The sequence below is a fragment of the Mustela nigripes genome, chromosome 6 (assembly GCF_022355385.1).
Source record: "Mustela nigripes isolate SB6536 chromosome 6, MUSNIG.SB6536, whole genome shotgun sequence".
NCBI lineage: Eukaryota > Metazoa > Chordata > Mammalia > Carnivora > Mustelidae > Mustela > Mustela nigripes.
Window position 1 is genome coordinate 92,246,888 of NC_081562.1, and position 13,166 is coordinate 92,260,053.

General features: G+C 41.7%; 1 protein-coding gene and 1 non-coding gene across 3 annotated transcripts in view; both read left to right on the plus strand.

Moving 5' to 3' along the window:
- Positions 1-13,166, plus strand: part of HSD17B6 (hydroxysteroid 17-beta dehydrogenase 6) — a 40,319-nt gene that overhangs the window by 227 nt on the left and 26,926 nt on the right. The gene's annotated exons all lie outside the window — the stretch shown is intronic.
- On the plus strand, positions 8,426-8,530 carry LOC132020982 (U6 spliceosomal RNA). The gene has a single exon (XR_009405172.1). It is a non-coding gene; the product is annotated as a U6 spliceosomal RNA (small nuclear RNA).

The window sequence follows — 13,166 nt, forward strand, 5'->3', positions numbered from 1 at the left end:
TATTTCAGAGAAATTGAGAGCGCGAGCACAAGCAGGCAGAGCTGCAGGCAGAGGGAAAGGGAGAGGGAGAAGCAGGTTCCCCGCTGGGCAAGGAGCCTGATGCTGTGCTCTATCCTAGGACGCTGGGATCATGACCCAAGCCCGAGGCACTTAAAAGAGTGAGCCACCCAAGCGCCAGTGTCTTTTTAAGAGGGTCTGAAAATTAATTCTTCATAGAATTACTAGGTCCACTATGTGGAAATAAACGAAGACCAACCAAATAAGGTCAAAGGCTTTTTATTCAGAGCGTGCTATATAGCAAGGGGGTCAGCTGCAGACACTTGGGTTCTAGCAGAGAGTCAAAGGCAGGCAGAGGAATCGGTAAGCTTTATATACTGGGTGAACAGGAGGTTTCAGGTGTACCTAGATTCAAGGCTGTTTACATGGGAAAGCCGTAGCTGGGCTAACTGGCATAGGGGCATTCTGTGTGATTGGTTAGGAGCACTAATTTGGCTTTCTCTGATTGGTCCTAAATTGGAAGTAACCACAAAATCTAGGGAAGCTGATATTTATTAATCAAGTCCTGGCCATTTGGGGTTATGGTTTGGCTTCCTGAAATATCACTAGAGACAATGGTCTGACTTTTGCAAGTCTGACCTATAAGCAGGCTGACTTCCTGAGCTGTTTATTATGGATAAGGGGGTTGGCTTCTAAAGGTTGTAGGTTGGAGTTCTGTTTTGTTTTTGTTTGTAAGTAAACTCTACACCCAACATTGGGCTGAACTCACAACCCTGAGTTGCATGCCCTGTGAGCTGAGCCTGCCAGCAGCCCTCAGAGTTCTGTTTTTGTATATGGTCTGGCCACGGTTTGTATATTCAGTCTCTCAAATAGAACACCCAGGAATGCTAAAATCTGAATTATAGAAATCTTGCAGAATCACGGAGAGATTTACGAGTATAAAAGGAGGCTGTTTGCTGCTAATGTGCAGATCTGCCCATCACTCTAACCTGGTAAAGATAAACCTCATTGCAAATGTGGACTGGGGTGGACAGTCTATAATCACAAAGATATCATGTCACTCGAAAACCATCATTTTCATGAATTTTATGTTTGCAGTAACAGTAAGAGAGTAGGGAGAGAACAGAGTCTCTAGGAAGTTATTATTAGCTTAATCTCAAAAATGGTCAGGGTCTCTCAGCTCCTCTGGGCAAACTGGTCAAAATTGGGCTCTGGGCAGATCATGCTTATTTGAATATTCCTTGAAATCTGGTTTCCTGCACAGATCTTCGTTGATATTCACAATCCATAGGCATCTTGTGTTGGGTAGCATGAATTTCATAACTGAGAATGTCTTCACTCTAATAATGATGACAAGAGTGCCCTAGAGAGTGCTCTTTTGCAGAACCATATCCCTCTGGACTGTTTAATGGAGGTTTCTCAGTTTTCTCATTGCTGCATTTAGGAATTGCCTTTTTTTTTTTTTTTTAAGATTTTATTTATTTCAGACACAGAGAGAAAGTGAGAGAGAGCATGAGCGTGGGTGGGGAGGGGCAGGAGAGGGAGAAGCAGACTTCCCGATGAGCAGGAAGTCCAACATGGGGCTTGATTCCAGGACTGTGGGATCATGACCTGAGCTGAAGTCAGATGCTCAACTGACTGAGGCACCCAGATGCCCCAGAACTGACTTCTTTGGGATATTTGGGAATCCATTTTGAATTTCAGGACCGCTAAGGAGGGCAACTCCTGAAGGAGTGAAGATGAAAGGGGGAGAAAGCAAAGGAAGTTATATTTTTTGAGTTCCTACTGTATATTCGATTTATTTAACATTAGTTTTCTCATCAGGAAAAAGGGAATAATAATAGCTAATGTTTATATAGCATTTGCTGTGCTCTCAGGTACCCTTTTGAGAATTTATTCTTCCACTTTCTACCTGTCAAAATGGCTAAAATAAAAACAAACAAACCAAGAAATAACAGGTATTGGTGAGGATGTAGAGAAAAAAGAACCCTCATGGAGGGAAATGTAAATTGGTGCAGCTACTGTGGAAAATAGTATGGAGTTTCCTCAATAAATTAAAAATAAAAATATCATATGATTCAGTAATTCCACTACTGGCTATTTACCCAAAGAAGATGAAAGCACTGGGGTGCCTGGGTGACTCAGTTGGTTAGGTATTTGCCTTTGGCTTGGGTCATGATCTCAGGGTCTTGGGATCAAGCCCCACATTGGGCACCCTGCTCAGTGGGGCATCTGCTTTTCCCTCTCCTTATGTGCTCTCTCTCTCTGTGTTCTCTCTCTCTCAAATAAATAAAATCTTTATAAAAATTAAAAAAAAAGAAAATGGAAGCACTAATTAAAAAAGATATGTGCACCCTTGTGTTTATTGTAGCATTATTTACAGTAGCAAAGATATGTAGGCAACCCAAATATCCACCAATTGATGAATGGGCAACGACGTGATATATAAATATATATATTTATATAAATATATATGTACATATAAATATATATGTACATATAAATAAAAAAACACTATGGAATATTACTCAGCTATAACAGAGAATGAGATCTGGCCATTTGCAACAACATGAATGGACTTAGAGAGTATTATGCTAGGTGAAATAAGTGAGACAGAGAAAAACAGATATCTTACGATTTCACTCATATGTGGAATCTAAGAAACAAAGACAAACAAAAAACCCAGACTCTTAAATACAGAGAACAAAATTGTGGTTGTTGGCGGTGACATGAAATGTAAATGAAAAGTAAATGAAAAAAAAAAAAGTAGGGGCGCCTGGGTAGCTCAGTGGGTTAAAGCCTCTGCATCCAGCTCGGGTCATGATCTCAGGGTCCAGGGATTGAGCCCCGCATCGCGTTCTCTGCTCAGAAGGGAGCCTGCTCCCCTTCTCTCTCTGCCTGCCTCTCTGCCTACTTGTGATCTCTGTCTGTCAAATAAATAAATAAATAAATCTTAAAAAAAAAAAAAGTAAATGAAAAGTACAGCATAGGGAATATACTCAATAAGATTGTAATAACACTGGTGACAGATGGTGACAAGACTTACCATGGTAAACCCTGAGTAATGTATAGAATTGTTAAAAAAAAAAAAAGAATTTTGGGGGACACATGGGTGGCTCAGTCCATTGAGCATCCAACTGTTGATCTCAGCTCGGGTTTTAATCTCAGGGTCGTGAGTTCAGGCCCCATGTTGGGCTCTGTGGTAGGCGTGGATCCTACTTAAAAAAAATTTATCCCTCGGGGCGCCTGGGTGGCTCAGTTGGTTGGGCAACTGCCTTCGGCTCAGGTCACAGTCCCGGAGTCCCGGGATCGAGTCCCGCATCAGGCTCCCAGCTCCATGGGGAGTCTGCTTCTCCCTCTGACCTTCTCACTTCTCATGCTCTCTCTCACTGTCTCTCTCTCAACTAACTAAATAAAAATCTTTAAGGGGCGCCTGGGTGGCTCAGTGGGATGAGCCTCTTCCTTCTGCTCAGGTCGATCCCAAGGTCCTGGGATCAAGCCCCGCATCGGGCTCTCTGCTCAGCGGGGAGCCTGCTTCCCCTCCCCCTCTGCCTGCCTCTCTGTCTACTTGTGATCTCTCTCCCTCTATCAAATAAATAAGTTGGGGCACCTGGGTGGCTCAGTGGGTTGAGCCGCTGCCTTCGGCTCGGGTCATGATCTCAGGGTCCTGGGATCGAGTCCCGCATCGGGATCTCTGCTCAGTAGGGAGCCTGCTTCCCTCTCTCTCTCTGCCTGCCTCTCTGACTACTTGTGATTTCTCTCTGTCAAATAAATAAATAAAATCTTTAAAAAAAAAACAAATAAATAAATTAAAAAAAAATCTTAAAAAAAAATTTATCCCTTTTAAGAACCCTATATGGTAGATACTAATATTATCCTATTTATCCTATATGCAGAGAATTTAAATACATTGTCCAAGGTCACACCAGCTAGTAAGTCTCTACAGTTAACCCCTAAGCTACATGCTGTGTTTCTCCAAGCGGTTGTCATGAGAATTAAATGAGGTAAAGTGAGAGGTCCCTAGCACAGTTCACAGGCCACAAGCACACTGTGGCAGTAAGCTATAGAATTCTGTACAAATGCTCTGGTATGGAGGCTGTTATCCTACGTGCCACTGGGAGGCAGTATTGCCATTCAGCTTTCATCCACCTGGGTGCAAAACCCCTTTGTCCCTCAAGCCTTATACTGTATGTCATCCTCTTTACATTTCCTATATACATCTACTGTCATCCTCTTTGGGTAATCCATCAGTCCTAGGTCTCCCCAAGTTTTTTGCAGACTTGGATACTTACCTCATGGACTTCCCTTCCAGTTCAAACTCCTATTGTTATTCTGGATGTTTTTAGCATGTAAAAGGTGATCCATATGATAGATCCACAGATAGTTAATGAACATTTATGTTGGGCACTTAGCTAGGTTCTGGGGAGGAAAAAAAAATAAAGACATGGTTTCTGTTTTTGAGAAAGTTATAACCTAGTTGGAGCAATGGACACAAATCAAAAAGTGAAAAAAAAGGTTTATAGATGCATTTATAACCAGCTGTCTTTTGGCATCATTTTCCTTAAGACTTGGGTAAGATTGGTACAGGAAGCACAGCCACAAAATAGTAAATGGCATGGCACTTTCCGGAAATTGCTAATAGTTCCATATGGACAGAGCTCCGACTTGAAGGGAAGGCCTGGGACTGATGGGGCTAAGGGGCAAGCCATGGCCAGAGCATTGCATGCCAAGCTAAGGAGTGTGGAAATAAAAAATATTCATCTTCCATTTTATTCCGCTTTGGTTAAAATTAAGATAAAATATTGATCATATCAGTATTTGATGAGACGTCTTGGGAGTAAATAATCTTGTTGAAACAAGTAAGTAGGAAATTTGAAATACTTCTCTGCTAGTTGTTTTCCTCTTTTTAAAAAAGATTTTTATTTATTTGTTTGGCAGACAGAGAGCACAAGCAGGCAGAGAGGCAGAGAGAGAGAGGAAGGGAAGCAGGCTCCCTGCTGAGCAGGGGTAGGGGGCTTGATTCCAGGACCCTGGGATCATGACCTGAGCTGAAGGCAGAGGCTTTAACCCACTGAGCCACCCAGGCGCCCCGACCCTATGTATTTCTTTCGTAGTTCCCATCAATATGTAATGATGTATTTATTTGTGGGAATATATATTTAATGTCTATCTTTCCTGCTAAGACAAAGATTTCAAATATCATGTCTACTTTACTCACCTCTACTATGTCCAGTAACTTGATAGGACCTAGTGCATAGTTGGGACTCTGTTTATGGAAGATATGGGTGAAACCAGGTGGGAGATGTCCGGCAGGTAGTTGGATCTGAGGAGCTGGATCTCAGGAATGATCTGGACTAAAGACAGAGGTTTGCAAGTCATTAGCACTCAGATCAGGGTGGAAGCTGGTGATGACTGAGGATATAGACAGTCAGAAGAGAAGAAAGACTAGGATAGAACTCTTAAAAGATACTGACTTTAAAAACTGGGGAGAGAAAGGGGAGCTAGCAAAGGACAGTGTAAATGAATAGGAGTATAAACAGAAGAAGAGCTGGGAAGGGTCATTTCATAAGTGCCAAGGGGGGAGAGTTGTGAAAGGATGCTGATACCAGTTCCAGTGTGGGTGGAGAGTGTTTCCCACACATCCGAACCAATTCTTCAAACACTAGCTGGGTGTCCTACAATTCAACTTGATTCTGACATTAGCTACCTGGAGACAGCCTCAGATTCCATAGGTTAAGGATTCAACCACACAAGACTGCCCTGCTTCAGATGGTGATCGTAAGCCCAGCTTGTCACCTGTGCTTCTTGACTAACTGGCTACAAACTAGAGTGTCCCACACATCGCTCCTTGGGTTGGATTACTTTTCTAGAACTGCTCACAGACCTCAGGAAGCCCATTTATTCAGTAGATTACCAATTTTTACAAAGGAAGTGAAACAACCACCAGATGAGGAGATACAAAAGGCAAGGTGTATGAGAAAGGGCTTGGAGCTTCCAAGCTCTCTCCAGATTCTTCCTGAATGTAATCTACATGTGTTCACCAACCTGGAAGCTCTCTGAACCTTGCCCTTTTGGGTTTTATGGTGGCTTTATTACATAGGCACAATAGAGTAAATCATTGGCCATTGGTGATTAAACTATCTCTAGCCCCTCTTTCTCCCTGAGGTCTGGGGTGGGACTGAAAATTCCAACTTCTGTTCCTAGTTGGTTTCCCGGGCAGCCAATGAAGTGCTTTCCAAAAATCACCTCATTAACATAAGCCCAGTTGTGGTAGAAAGGGGCTCGTTAGGAATAACAGTACATCATTTTACCTTCATGGGTCTGAAGTGATTTCAGGGACTGAGGACAAAAGGCCAAACATTATAAGGAAAGATGCTCCTGTTGCTTTTTTTCTTTTCTTTTCTTTTTTAAGATTTTATTTATGTATTTTTCAGAGAGAGAGAGTGAGTACAAGCAGGGGTAGCAGCAGACAGAGGGAGAAGCAGGCTTCCTGTTGAGCAAGGAGCCTGATGCTGGACTCAATCCCAGGACCCTGGGATCATGACCTAAGCTGAAGGCAGACGCTTAACCAACTGAGCTACCCAGGCATTCTTTCCATTGCTCTTTATCCCTCAGGCAGTTCCAAGGGCTTTGGGAGCTGAGAGCCAGAAACATGGACAAAGACCAAACATACATGAAAAATAAATATTCGGTCATCTGAAAGACCAAATATATATTCCTTAGAATTCACAATATTGCATGCTGATATATGCTACATTATGGATGAACCTTGAAAACGTTATGTTAAACAAAAGGAGTCAGTCTTAAAAGGCCTCATATTGTGGGATTCCATGTATGTGAAATGTCCAGAAGAAGCAAATCCAGAGACATGGAAGTAGATAAGAGGTTGCCTAGGGCTAGAGAAGGGAAGAGTGGTGACTGCTAAGGAGTACAGGGTTTCTTTTTGGGGTGAAGAAAGTGTTCTGAAACGAGATACCCTGTGAATTTACTAAAATGCAGTGAACTGTATACTTTGAAAGGGTTAATTGTTTGGTGTGTGAACCGTGTCAGTAAAGGTGTCTGACTCCATGAAGGCTGAGATCCCAGGTTTGTGCAGCTGATCTCAGATTGGCAGTCTGGGTGGGCTCTGCTTAAATTAGCTGACCTCCTTACTCCATACTCCAGCAGGGGTTTCATATTTTAGTATTCCAACTTAAATCAGAGGATGGGGGCCGAAGGTGTGGAAATTGCTCTGGTTGGCCAGGACAGCTCTTTTCTTTCTGCTTTTTATTTTATTATAACAGGTCTGGTTCTTCAGCTGAGCAAGGATGACATGGGTGAGGATTGTGAACTTGGTCCAAGGGCGTGTAGTGCCCACCCCTTACCACAAGAGGGAGATGTTGTGCAAGCAGGGCAGAAGGTGCTGCGCCGCACTCCCCAGCATTCCCCTCTCTGGCCCCGGCCCCCAGATTCATGAAGTCCTTTCTAGCCTCTAGGACTGGACTTTGCCTGAGCCAGTAGTGTGTGTGTGTTGGGTTGAGGACAGGGAGGAGATAAGGTCTGTATGGAGAGAGGTCTTGGTAATGATTTTTTTTATTTTCTCAAAAGATCTTTCAGCTTTGATTCCTGAAAGAAATTTCATCACCATTGTTTCTTCTGCTTTTTAAATCTGCACTCCTTTGGAGTTTGTGAAAGTATGGGAAACTTGGGAAAGTTTGGGAGTGATTTTATCCTTGCAAATAAGATCCCCTGGGTATGCCTATAAATTGAGATTCTTGACGTTGGGGAAAATCAGCTCTCTGTAGTTCATGCTGATAGCTGTGGGGTAAGTTCGTGAAACTGTGGGTAAGCAAAAGGAGGCTTCTTTAATTAAGTCATGAGAATTGTGTTGCTGAAGCTTGGTAGTCTCATTTGGGTCTTGCCCTAAACTGACCCCCACCAATACCACCCCCCTCCTGTGGCTGGCAAGCTCTTTGCAGTGGCAGTGGTGAAAAAATTTTTTTTCTTTTTATTTTTTACTCACTTGGCCACTGAACACAGTTTAATAGTCCCATTATTCCTTCCCACTTGTTAAATTTCTAATTCTGTGGCGAACAAAGAAGTAAAATTCCAAAGGCGGTTAAACAAGAAATGTTTGAAATCTGACATATAGTCAGTCCCAAACAGGAATTCCTCAGGTAACATTTTTCCTTTCTCTTTGTGGAATCTTATATGCTGATAGGAGATAAAGTGTGATATAACCAAAAACTGTCCGCACAAGGCAGCAGTTGCTGGAGTATTCACTTATTTTTCCCCACTTTGCAGAGGTGAAGTCAGTTGTTGGAATGAGGCTGAGATTGGAGAATCTGTTAAGTTTTATTCTTGGACAGATGCAGCATCTTCAAAAAGAGTTTGAGGTAACCTAAAGTAAAAGACACATAGACATTAAGGATAATAAAATGCAAATTGAGTGCTTGCTTTGGCAGCACATATACTAAAATTGGAACGATAGAGAAGATTAGCTTGGCCTCTGTGCAAGGATGGCATGCAAATTCATGAAGTGTTCCATATTTAAAAAAATAAATAAAATGCAAATGGAGTACAAAAAGAAAAAGAAAAAAGAAAATCAAAGTGATAGAAGAGCAAAGAAAAATGCTGTCTACAAAGCCTAAGAGAATTACTCTGATTGAACATTAAATTTGGCTTTGAATTTGTAAGATAATATGAAGAACTTTTTAAGTGTTTTTTAAAAACATTTTATTTATTTATTTGACAGAGAGATGGTGAGAAAGGGAACACAAGCAGGGGAGGTGGCAGAGGGAGAAGCAGGCTTCCTGCTGAGCAGGGAGCCAGATACGAGGCTCCATTCCAGGACCCTGAGATCATGACCTGAGCCGAAGGCTGATGCAAACGACTGGGCCACCCAGGCCCAGAACTAGGTAATTTAAAAATAATCAGTAGCAGAGCGCCTGGGTGGCTCAGTCAGTTAAGCATCTGCTTTTGGTAGGTTATGATTCCAGAGTCCTGTGTTTGAGCCCCACGTCCAGCTCCCTGCTCACCGGGGAGCCTGCTTCTCCCTCTCTCTCTACTTTCCTGCTCCTGCTCTCTCACTTGCTCTGTCTGAAATAAATAGATAAAATCTTTAAAAAAAAAATCAGTAGCATACTATTTACTTAGATGAAGTCTCAAAAAAGAAAAAAAAAAAGAAAGATAAAATCTCTCCTGGTGCTGAATGAATGACAGGATTTATTTATTTATTTAAAAAGATTTCCTTTATTCATTTGAGACAGATGCAGAGAGAGAGCGTGAGCAGGGGGAGAGACAGAGGGAGAGGGAGAAACAGACTCCCTGTTGAGCATGGAGCCTGATGTGGGGCTCGATCCCAGAACCCGGAGATCATGACCTGAGCTGAAGGCAGACATTTAACCATCTGAGCCACCCAGGAGCCCCATGACAGGATTTATTGTGTGGAGTCTTGCACAGTGTATGGATTCATATTGTTCTTGATTAGAATTTCATAAGCAAATGCAGAGTTTTTCAGACAATTTTTCTTTTTTTTTTTTTTATCAAAGATCTATTTTTCTTTTTCTTTTTTTTCTTCTTCTTTTTCTAATTTGAGTCAAACACATATAAATCTTAAGTGGACAGTTCAGTGAATTTTCACAAAATTAATACTTACATTGCAATCACACAGGTCAAGAAATAGAACATTACCAGTACCACAGACAACCTTCTAATACCTCCCTGGGTCTTTGACCCCCGCCTACCTCCCCAAGGGTAACCACCAATCTGATTTGTAGCAACATAGATCAGTTTTGCCTCTTTGTAACTCTGTATAGGTGGAATCTACACAAAGTTCTTTTGTGTCATAATATTATGTTTGTGAGATTCATACATCCAGTTGTGTGTAGGTGTAGTTCATTTTTGTTACTGTATAGCGTTACATTGTGTGCACACATTTCAACTTCTTTATTTATTCAACTGTTGTGTATTTGGGCTGTTTTCAGCTTTTTGGTGCTGATACAAACACATCTTATGATGCACATGTGCACATATTTTGTTGTTATATATCTAAAAGTAGAATCAATTATTTTAAGGAAGGTGGGTTTTTATCTTTGGTAGATAAGGACAAACCATTTTTCAAATTGATTGACTCAATTAACTCTTTCAGTGTACATGCTAGATTGTTCCATATTCTTGCCAGCACTTGACATTGCCAACCATTTTTCAGTTAAAACATAATGGTGGGTGCCTAGTGGCATCTGATTATGATGAATGATTACTGACTTGAGTACCACCTGTATGTCCAATATGGGAACAAAGAGTGTTGTGGTGGATCGGTCCATGAATTGTGCTGAGTATATATATATATAATTTTATTTATTCGAGAGAGAGAGCATGTGAGCATAGTAGGGAGGGGCAGAGGATTTTTGTTTTTTAAAGATTATTTATTTATTTATTTGAGAGAGAGAGAAAGAGCATGCATGAGAAGAGGGAGGGGCAGAGGTAGAGGGAGAAGGAGGTTTCTGTTGAGCAAGGAGCCTGATGCGGGGCTTGATCCCAGGACCCAGGATCATGACCTGAGCCAAAGGCAGATGCTTAACTGACTGAGTCACCCAGGTCCTCCCCCTACCCATGTGCTGATCATAGACTAGCTCTTAGGATCAGTGATGAGACTATAGGAGTCTATAGACAAACTCAGGTCTGAAGATTTGAAAAGAGGGAATAAAGGCTATTCCTTATTTTGCAATGCACTATACTGCAGAGAGATGGGTCCTCTGCTTGAGACTGAAGAAAGTCAGGGTGAATTAGCATTGCCCAGTATGGTGACAAAGAGCTGGTAGAAATGATGAAGGATGTTGCCATGCATGGAGTTTGACTTCTGAACGCGCCAGATAGTTTGAGTTCTCATGATGAAATTTCCTTCTGTTATAGCCTGCAGGAAGAGGTAAGGCTCATAGAGAAAGGCCTAGAATGGCACTGATAAAACAACGACCACCAAAATAATGCTAATAGTATCTAATAATTTTATAGTGTTTTATGTATGTTAACTCATTTAACTTTCTTAACAAATCACCGAGGTGTTCTTTTCCCATTTAAAGATGAGCTCCCAGGTACAGAGAGGTTAATTCACTTACCCAAGGCCACACTACAAGTAAGTGATAAATCAAGTCTGAATTTGAACCCAGGTAATCTGGCCTCCGAATCCAGGCTCAGGAATTGATGCTATCCACTGAATTAGGGTTGGGAGCAGGGGAACTCATGCAGACAGATTCTTGGAAAGGAAGAAAAGGAAAAGTAGGCAGGAGTTAGCCGGGTAGTCTCACTGGTATCAACTAACAGGCTCCCCAAAACGTGTTCTGACAAACGCAATACATTTGCACTGTTGATGAAGGGGAAAACCGTGGAAGCCTGAAACATCTCCAGGTTTGGATATTAGAGTCTTCAGCACACAGCAAGCACAATGGCTGAGTAGGGAAGGCCAGTTTAGCAGAGAGAGCCTAACATTGAGGATTGCCAGTCTTTCCTCCTTCTCACACCTGTGTCAGGTGTTTATGATTGCTCTACTGAGGGATAGATGATAAGTATCATAGCTAGTTTCTTCTGGGTTTCCTGGTTGTAGAGAAACCAATCAGGGACAGTAGTTCATATATTATGATACTAAATCATATTATATATGATTTATATTTCTAATACCCATGCCAGTGGCTAGGGACCCTGTATTTGCCCCAGATTCCGAGACAACCAGAGAGGTCAATTCTTGGGGCTCCAAAAGGGCCCTGTCACTGAGACCTGGGCTGGAGGGTGGGATCTGGAGACTGATAATGGGGAGGGAGGAACAAAGGAGGGACACCCTAGTGGGTGCTTAGGTGGAGATTAAACCAAGCTTCACTTCCTCTTGGAGCCCCTAGACGTGTTCCACTTCCCTACACCCCTTTATACCTTTGTTTCCTATTCCCGTAGCTTCTCCTTTTCCCCTTGTACTTACATTGCCCCATCAACAAATATAAATAACCTTCCCTTGGAAAAGAGCTCACTCTAAATGGGGAAAGGAGGAAGGAAATCTCAGGCTGGGAAATGGCCAGATGACCTGTGTAGTTCATGGAGATAATCTCAGGACCAAGTCTCCAAAGGCAGAATGGGCCAATGACTGCACTGTTGGTAAAGAAAAGGCTCTGTAGGTGTTTCCTACAGAGTCATGTTTGGACTTAAGTATCTCCTGCCCAAGGAGGTAGCTCAGTGAAGATACTTCCTAAGCAGAACCCAGCCCTCAGTACCGCTTATCTCCCTGAAACTTCTCCCAGGCTTTCCCTTTTCTCCTTCCAGTCTCCTTCAGGTTGTTCCCCATTCTTGCCAGCATTTATTATTTCTTGTCTTTTCTGGCTCCTATATGTACGTTGACTGTATATGTGGGTTTGTTTCTAGGCTCTTGATTCTGTTCCCTTGGGGTGTGTGTGTGTTTATGCCAGTAACATACTTCTTTAATTATTATAGCTGTGTAGTATAGTTTGAAATCAGGATGTGTGATGCCTCCAGCTTTGTTGTTCTTTCTTGGTATTAAATTGACTATTTAGGGTCTCTTGTGCTTCCCTAAGAATGTTAGGGTTGTTTTTTCTACTTCATGAAAAATGCCATTGGAATTTTGATAGGATTGCATTTGAGCTGCAGGTGGCTCTGGGTTAAATGAACATTTAACAATATGCGTCCTTTTTTAAAAACATTTTTTGATTTAAGTAATCTCTGCACCCAATGTGGGGTTTGTACTCCTGACCCAGAGACCAAGAGTTGCATGCTCTTCCAACTGAGCCCTGATAATATTAATTCTTCTGATCCATAAACATGGGATATCTTTCCATTTATTTGTGTATTCTACTATTTTTTTCATCAAAGTCTTATAGCTTTCATTGTACAGATCTTTCACCTCTTTGGTTAAATTTATTCCTAAGTATTTTGTTGTCTTTGATGCTACTGTAAGTGGGTTTGCTTTCTTTATTTCTTTTTTTAAAATTTCAATCTCTGTTTATGCAAATGATTTTAATCCCACTACTTCTATAATGTTTAATCCTTTTTTTTAATTTTTAATTTTTTATAAACATATATTTTTATCCCCAGGGGTACAGGTCTGTGAATCACCAGGTTTACACACTTCACAGCACTCACCAAAGCACATACCCTCCCCAATGTCCATAATCCCACCCCCTTCTCCCAAT